Source organism: Triticum urartu, chromosome 6 (assembly GCF_003073215.2).
Source record: "Triticum urartu cultivar G1812 chromosome 6, Tu2.1, whole genome shotgun sequence".
Taxonomy (NCBI): Eukaryota; Viridiplantae; Streptophyta; class Magnoliopsida; order Poales; family Poaceae; genus Triticum; species Triticum urartu.
In genome coordinates this window covers 633105-643003 of record NC_053027.1, presented here as the reverse complement: position 1 = coordinate 643003, position 9899 = coordinate 633105, and positions in this window count along the sequence as shown.

Below are 9899 nucleotides of genomic sequence, written 5' to 3'. Positions count from 1 at the left end.
CTGTGAGCTCTCCCCCTCTAACCCCTCTCCCTCGCCCCCGGCGGCCACCATGGGCGCCGCCCCTCCCCGAGCCCATACACACACACACACAAGCATGATGAACACACACACACACACGCACATATGTATGAATTAATGCATGTATATATTAGTATATACGTATTTTGTATGTTTAATTAGTTTAGATTTTTTTAGATTATTATTTTTTCACTAGTATATATGTATGAATGCATGTTAGATGGATATAATTAGTGTTTAATTAGTATGGAAATTTTTTATATAATGTTGTTTTTCAGTTTTTTAATGGATGTATAGAAGTTGTGTTTTCTGTTTTTAGTGTTAGATGCTTAATTAGTATGAAATAGCATATAGAATTTTGACATATGCAATGATAGCATAATTAGTGTTATATAGAAATGTTAGAAATTTTAGTTATCAAAATCCAATCATTAAAAAATGTTACTTTTTGCGGGCATATAGCTAGTATTTGTTCTCGACGATGCCTGACCCGCATCCTCGCTGTCGACCCGTCCACGACGACGTCCGACTGACCCATGTCCGGGACTGGGCTCCGCCGGGCTGGCACTGGGAGGTGCTGCCTGGAGGGGCGCGCCGCTTGATGAGGAACCCGGCCCCGGGTCCCGTCGTCGACCCTGATCTCGTTTGGTGGCGTTCGCGTGGGCCAGTTTCGGTGCGGAGGGAGCCGGCCCCGCCGGAGGTGGTACGTCGTCGTGTCAGGGAGGAGGACGAGCACGTCCATCGCTACATGGTTGCGTTAGAGGGCGGCAGGTTCTCCAATACCTGGCAGTTTCTTCAGGGATCTCACTTCAGCTATGATCCTGTGATGGTTCCTTCTCTTTGGGTGTCCACCGCCCGCGCCGCAGGAACCGCGAGTGTCCTAGATTCTTCTGTAGTATTCGATCTTTAATTAGCTACCTAGCCAGTGATGTACTATTCAATATTATATATTATTCGAGACGATGTATTCGAGATTATATCTATTATTCGAGACGATGTATTCAAGATTATATCTATATTATTCGAGACGATGTAATTTGAATACTAAATTGTTTTATATTTCTTTTGGCATGGTTAAATAAAAGCTATGGCGGACAATACCGACAGAGAGAGAGAACAGACCATGTTCGATATGATACGCGGGCCAGATGATGATCAGAATGAAGAAGATTATGACGGCTCCGAATTTCTAAACAACACCGGAGAGGGTGATATGGTATTCGATCGCGACGACCGAATTGATGAAGTCATGAACTACGATTATGACGATGACGAAGAACATGTTGATCCTGAAACAACAAACACCGGCGAGGTATATATATTTATAGAAGCAGGCATCTGGTGATCATCACATGTTTTAAATGAGTTGAAGATATATTAACGAATCGATCTTTCTTCTTTCAGCCATCCGGATCGAGCAAATCTTCAGGCAAAAGGACGAAAGAGGCCCGAACAAAAAGTTGAAGGAGGGCGTAAAGTACAATATCGGGGCAATCAGACCTAATGGCGAACCATTAGCGCCTAAGAAGATTGCGGACAAGTTCGTTCGTCAGTGCGGAGTTCTTGTGAAGGACCAACTCCCGGTCTCCCTTCAAGAATGGAGAGTACCAGCAAAGCCACGTCCAAATGTTACTTTTGTCGACGACAGACAAAAAAAACTGCTTTGGGATACTCTCATGGAACATTTCACCCTACCAGATCATTTCACAGATGCAGATGTGGAGAAAGTCAAGGACGCCGCTCTTAGGAAGATGGCGATTTTATTCAAGAACCACAAGAATCGTGTATGGGACAAGTACATCAAGGATGGAAGGAAGACTCCAGTATTCGAGGGAACACTAGAGAATCAAAGTGCTCATTGGGACGATTTCATGAAATTCAAGGATTCAGAATTAGCTAAGGAACGGTCGAGAATATGTTGGGGAACGTAGCAGAAATTCAAAATTTTCCTACGTGTCACCAAGATCTATCTATGGAGAGACTAGCAACGAAGGGAAGGAGAGTGCATCTACATACCCTTGTAGATCGCTAAGCGGAAGCATTCAAGTGAACGGGGTTGATGGAGTCGTACACGTCGTGATTCAAATCACTGATGATCCTAGTGCCGAACGGACGGCACCTCCGCGTTCAACACACGTACAGCCCGATGACGTCTCCCACGCCTTGATCCAGCAACTTTCGGGTTACCGCATACTATATAGCACTTCCTATATATAATTCTTTACCTCCGGACCATTCCGGAACTCCTTGTGACGTCCGGGATCTCATCCGGGACTCCGAACAACTTTCGGGTTACCGCATACTAATATCTCTATAACCCTAGCATCACCGAACCTTAAGTGTGTAGACCCTACGGGTTCGGGAGACATGTAGACATGACCGAGACGTTCTCCTGTCAATAACCAACAGCGGGATCTGGATACCCATGATGGCTCCCACATGTTCCACGATGATCTCATCGGATGAACCACGATGTCAAGGACTTAATCAATCCCGTATACAATTCCCTTTGTCTATCGGTATGTTACTTGCCCGAGATTCGATCGTCGGAATCCAATACCTAGTTCAATCTCGTTACCGGCAAGTCTCTTTACTCGTTCCGTAACACATCATCCCGTGATCAACTCTTTGGTCACATTGCGCATATGATGATGTCCTACCGAGTGGGCCCAGAGATACCTCTCCGCTTACACGGAGTGACAAATCCCAGTCTCGATTCGTGCCAACCCAACAGACACTTTCGGAGATACCTGTAATGTACCTTTATAGTCACCCAGTTACGTTGTGACGTTTGATACACCCAAAGCATTCCTACGGTATCCGGGAGTTGCACAATCTCATGGTCTAAGGAAATGATAGTTGACATTAGAAAAGCTATAGCATATGAACTACACGATCTAGTGCTATGCTTAGGATTGGGTCTTGTCCATCACATCATTCTCCTAATGATGTGATCCCGTTATCAATGACATTCAATGTCCATGGTCAGGAAACCGTAACCATCTATTGATCAACGAGCTAGTCAACTAGAGGCTTACTAGGGACATGGTGTTGTCTATGTATCCACACATGTATCTGAGTTTCCTATCAATACAATTATAGCATGGATAATAAACGATTATCATGAACAAGGAAATATAATAATAACCAATTTATTATTGCCTCTAGGGCATATTTCCAACAGAATAAACAAGAAGAATGCCGATAAAAAGGATAAGTTCCATAAGCTGGGGCTAGGTGGCTACGTGGTGGCAATGCCTAAGTGGGATAAGTCTGAGAAAGAGATGGGGGATGCAGGTGTTGGGGAACGTAGCAGAAATTCAAAATTTTCCTACGTATCACCAAGATCTATCTATGGAGAGACCAGCAACGAAGGGAAGGAGAGTGCATCTACATACCCTTGTAGATCGCTAAGCGGAAGCATTCAAGAGAACGGGGTTGATGGAGTCGTACTCGTCGTGATCCAAATCACCGGAGATCCTAGTGCCGAACGCACGGCACCTCCGCATTCAACACACGTACAGCCCGATGACGTCTCCCATGCCTTGATCCAGCAAGGAGAGAGGGAGAGGTTGAGGAAGACTCCATCCAGCAGCAGCACAACGGCGTGGTGGTGGTGGAGGAGCGTGGCAATCCTGCAGGGCATCACCAAGCACCACAGAAGAGGAGGGAGAGAGAGATGCAGGGCTGCACCAATGAGAGATCGAATCACGTATGTTCTGGGCAGCCCAATGCCTCAATATATATAGGGAAGGGGAGGGGCTGCGCCCCCTCTAGGGTTCCCACCCCTAGGGGGGCGGCAGCCCTAGATGGGGAGGCAAGGGGGCGGCCAAGAGGGGATGGGAGAGGGAGGCGCACCAATATGGGCCCTAAGGCCCATATACCATTAGGGTTTGCCCCCTCTCTCTCTCTTAGGCGCATGGGCCTTAGTGGGGCTGGTGCCCTTGGCCCATGTAGGCCAAGGGACACTCCCTACAGCCCATGTAGCCCCCCCGGGGCTGGTGGCCCCACTTGGTGGACCCCCGGGACCCTCCCGGTGGTCCCGGTACGTTACCGATAAACCCCGAAACTCTTCCGGTGACCAAAACAGGACTTCCCATATATAAATCTTTACCTCCGGACCATTCCAGAACTCCTCGTGACGTCCGGCATCTCATCCGGGACTCCTAACAACATTCGTTAACCACATACAAACTTCCTTTACAACCCTAGCATCATCGAACCTTAAGTGTGTAGACCCTACGGATTCGGGAGACATGCAGACATGACCGAGACGTTCTCCGGTCAATAAACAACAGCGGGATCTGGATACCCATGTTGGCTCCCACATGTTCCACGATGATCTCATCGGATGAACCACGATGTCAAGGACTTAATCAATCCCGTATACAATTCCCTTTGGCTAGCGGTACGATACTTGCCCGAGATTCGATCGTCGGTATCCCAATACCTTGTTCAATCTCGTTACCGGCAAGTCTCTTTACTCGTTTTGTAACACATCATCCCGTGATCAACTCCTTGATCACATTGTGCACATTATGATGATGTCCTACCGAGTGGGCTGAGAGATACCTCTCCGTTTACACGGAGTGACAAATCCCAGTCTCAATTCGTGCCAACCCAACAGACACTTTCGGAGATACCTGTAGTGCACCTTTATAGTCACCCAGTTACGTTGTGACGTTTGATACACCCAAAGCACTCCTACGGTATCCGGGAGTTGCACAATCTCATGGTCTAAGGAAATGATACTTGACATTAGAAAAGCTTTAGCATACGAACTACATGATCTTGTGCTATGCTTAGGATTGGGTCTTGTCCATCACATCATTCTCCTAATGATGTGATCTCGTTATCAATGACATCCAATGTCCATGGTCAGGAAACCGTAACCATCTATTGATCAACGAGCTAGTCAACTAGAGGCTTACTAGGGACATGGTGTTGTCTATGTATCCACACATGTATCTGAGTTTCCTATCAATACAATTATAGCATGGATAATAAACGATTATCATGAACAAGGAAATATAATAATAACTAATTTATTATTGCCTCTAGGGCATATTTCCAACAGTCTCCCACTTGCACTAGAGTCAATAATCTAGTTCACATTGCCATGTGATTAACACTCACAGGTCACATCGCCATGTGACTAACACCCAAAGAGTTCTGGGTTTGATCATGTTGCTTGTGAGAGAGGTTATAGTTAACGGGTCTGAACCTTTCAGATCCGTGTGTGCTTTACAAATCTCTATGTCATCTCCTAGATGTTGCTACCACGTTCTATTTGGAGCTATTCCAAATAACTGTTCTACTTGGAGCTATTCTAAATTGTTGCTCCATTATACGTATCCGGTATCTCTACTCAGAGCTATCCGGATAGGTGTTAAGCTTGCATCGACGTAACCCTTTACGACGAACTCTTTTACCACCTCCATAATCGAGAAAATTCCTTAGTCCACTAGTTACTAAGGATAACTTTGACCGCTGTCCTGTGATCCATTCTTGGATCACTCTTGTACCCCTTGACTGACTCATGGCAAGGCACACTTCAGGTGCGGTACACAGCATAGCATACTGTAGAGCCTATGTCTTAAGCATAGGGGACGACCTTCGTCCTTTCTCTCTATTCTGCCGTGGTCGAGCTTTAAGTCTTAACTTCATACCTTATAACTCAGGCAAGAACTCCTTCTTTGACTGATCCATCTTGAACATCTTCAAGATCACGTCAAGGTATGTGCTCATTTGAAAGTTCCATTAAGCGTTTTGATCTTATCCTTATAGATCTTGATGCTCAATGCTCAAGTAGCTTAATCCAGGCTTTCCATTGAAAAACACTTTCCCAATAACCCTATATGCTTTCCAGAAATTCTACATCATTTCTGATCAACAATATGTCAACAACATATACTCATCAGAAATTCTATAGTGCTCCCACTCACTTCTTTGGAAATACAAGTTTCTCATAAACTTTGTATACACCCAAAATCTTTGATCATCATCAAAGCATACATTCCAACTCCGAGATGCTTACTCCAGTCCCTAGAAGGATTGCTAGAGCTTTGCATACTTATTAGCATCTTTCAGGATTGACAAAACCTTCCGGTTGTATCACATACAACCTTTCCTCAAGAAAATCGTCGAGGAAACAATGTTTTGACATCCTATCTGCAAGATTTCATAAATAATGCAGTAATCGCTAATATAATTCCAACAGACTCTTAGCATCGCTACGAGCGAGAAAGTCTCACCGTAGTCAACTCCTTGAACTTGTCGGAAAACATCTTAACGACAAGTCGAGCTTTCTTAATGGTGACATTTACCATCATTGTCCGTCTTCCTTTTAAAATCCATCTACACTCAACAGCCTTACGACTATCAAGTAGTTCTTCCAAAGTCTACACTTTGTTTTCATACATGGATCCTCTCTCGGATTATATGGCCTCAAGCCATTTATCGGAATCCGGGCCCACCATCGCTTCTCCATAGCTCGTAGGTTCGTTGTTGTGTAGCAACATGACTTCCAAGACAGGATTACGTACCACTCCGAAGTAGTACGCATCCTTGTCATCCTACGAGGTTTGGGAGTGACTTGATCCTAAGTCTCATGATCAATATCATAAGCTTCCACTTCAATTGGTGTAGGTGCCACAGGAACAACTCTTTGTGCCCTGCTATACACTAGTTGAAGTAATGGTTTAATAACCTCATCAAGTCTCCACCATCCTCCCACTCAATTCTTTCGAGAGAAACTTTTCCTCGAGAAAGGACCCGATTCAAGAAACAATCCCTTATTGCTTTCGGATCTGAGACATGAGGTATACCCAACTGTTTTGGGTTGTCCTATGAAGATGCATTTATCCGCTTTGGGTTCGAGCTTATCAGCCTGAAACTTTTCACATAAGCGTCGCAGCCCCAAACTTTTAAGAAATGACAGCTTAGGTTTCTCTAAACCATAGTTCATACGGTGTCATCTCATCGGAATTATGTGGTGCCCTATTTAAAGTGAATGTGGTTGTCTCTAATGCCTAACCCATAAACTATTGTGGTAATTTGATAAGAGACATCATGGTATGCATCATATCCAATAGGGTGCAGTTATGATGTTCGGACACACCATCACACTATGGTGTTCCAGGCTGTATCAGTTGTGAAACAATTTCCACAATGTCTTAATTCTGTGCCAAACTCGTAATTCAGATATTCATCTCTATGATCATATCATAGTTACTCGTTCCATAACACATCATCCCGTGATCAACTCCTTGATCACATTGTGCACATTATGATGATGTCCTACCGTGGTGCTTCGAAACAACGAACTGTCGCAACGGTGCACAGTTAGGGGGAACACTTTCTTGAAATTTTAATGAGGGATCATCTTATTTACTACCGTCGTTCTAAGTAAACAAGATGTATAAACATGATAAACATCACATGCAATCAAATAGTGACATGATATGGCCAATATCATATTGCTCCTTTTGATCTCCATCTTCGGGGCTCCATGATCATCATCGTCACCGGCATGACACCATGATCTCCATCATCATGATCTCCATCATCGTGTCTTCTTGAAGTTGTCACGTCATCTATTACTTCTACTACTACAGCTAACGGTTAGCAATAAAGTAAAGTAATTACATGACGTTTATGTTGACACGCAGGTCATAAATAAATTAAGACAACTCCTATGGCTCCTGCCGGTTGTCATACTCATCGACATGCAAGTCGTGATTCCTATTACAAGAACATGATCAATCTCATACATCACATATATCATTCATCACATCCTTTTGGCCATATCACATCACATAGCATACCCTGCAAAAACAAGTTAGACGTCCTCTAATTGTTGCTTGCATGTTTTACGTGGCTGCTATGGGTTTCTAGAAAGAACGTTTCTTACCCACGCAAAACCACAACGTGATATGCCAATTGCTATTTACCCTTCATAAGGACCCTTTTCATCGAATCCGATCCGACTAAAGTGGGAGAGACAGACACCCGCCAGCCACCTTATGCAACTAGTGCATGTTTGTCGGTGGAACCGGTCTCACGTAAGAGTACGTGTAAGGTTGGTCCGGGCCGCTTCATCTCACGATGCCTCCGAATCAAGATAAGACTAGTAACGGCAAGCATATTGAACAAAATCAATGCCCACAACTACTTTGTGTTCTACTCGTGCATAGAATCTACGCAATAGACCTAGCTCATGATGCCACTGTTGGGGAACGTAGCAGAAATTCAAAATTTTCCTACGTATCACCAAGATCTATCTATGGAGAGACCAGCAACGAAGGGAAGGAGAGTGCATCTACATACCCTTGTAGATCGCTAAGCGGAAGCGTTCAAGAGAACGGGGTTGATGGAGTCATACTCGTCGTGATCCAAATCACCAGAGATCCTAGTGCCGAACGCACGGCACCTCCGCGTTCAACACACGTACAGCCCGGTGACGTCTCCCATGCCTTGATCCAGCAAGGAGAGAGGGAGAGGTTGAGGAAGACTCCATCCAGCAGCAGCACAACGGCGTGGTGGTGGTGGAGGAGCGTGGCAATCCTGCAGGGCTTCGCCAAGCACCACAGAAGAGGAGGGCGAGAGAGATGCAGGGCTGCACCAATGAGAGATCGAATCACGTATGTTCTGGGCAGCCCAATGCCTCAATATATATAGGGAAGGGGAGGGGCTGCGCCCCCTCTAGGGTTCCCACCCCTAGGGGGGGCGGCAGCCCTAGATGGGGAGGCAAGGGGGCGGCCAAGAGGGGATGGGAGAGGGAGGCGCACCAATATGGGCCCTAAGGCCCATATACCATTAGGGTTTGCCCCCTCTCTCTCTCTTAGGCGCATGGGCCTTAGTGGGGCTGGTGCCCTTGGCCCATGTAGGCCAAGGAACACTCCCTACAGCCCATGTGGCCCCCCCGGGGCTGGTGGCCCCACTTGGTGGACCCCCGGGACCCTCCCGGTGGTCCCGGTACGTTACCGATAAACCCCGAAACTCTTCCGGTGACCAAAACAGGACTTCCCATATATAAATCTTTACCTCCGGACCATTCCGGAACTCCTCGTGACGTCCGGGATCTCATCCGGGACTCCGAACAACATTCGGTAACCACATACAAACTTCCTTTACAACCCTAGCATCATCGAACCTTAAGTGTGTAGACCCTACGGGTTCGGGAGACATGCAGACATGACCGAGACGTTCTCCGGTCAATAACCAACAGCGGGATCTGGATACCCATGTTGGCTCCCACATGTTCCACGATGATCTCATCGGATGAACCACGATGTCAAGGACTTAATCAATCCCGTATACAATTCCCTTTGTCTAGCGGTACGGTACTTGCCCGAGATTCGATCATCGGTATCCCGATACCTTGTTCAATCTCGTTACCGGCAAGTCTCTTTACTCGTTTTGTAACACATCATCCCGTGATCAACTCCTTGATCACATTGTGCACATTATGATGATGTCCTACCGTGTGGGCCCAGAGATACCTCTCCGTTTACACGGAGTGACAAATCCCAGTCTCGATTCGTGCCAACCCAACAGACACTTTCGGAGATACCTGTAGTGCACCTTTATAGTCACCCAGTTACGTTGTGACGTTTGATACACCCAAAGCACTCCTACGGTATCCGGGAGTTGCACAATATCATGGTCTAAGGAAATGATACTTGACATTAGAAAAGCTTTAGGATTGGGTCTTGTCCATCACATCATTCTCCTAATGATGTGATCCCGTTATCAATTACATCCAATGTCCATGGTCAGGAAACCGTAACCATCTATAGATCAACGAGCTAGTCAACTAGAGGCTTACTAGGGACATGGTGTTGTCTATGTATCCACACATGTATCTGAGTTTCCTATCA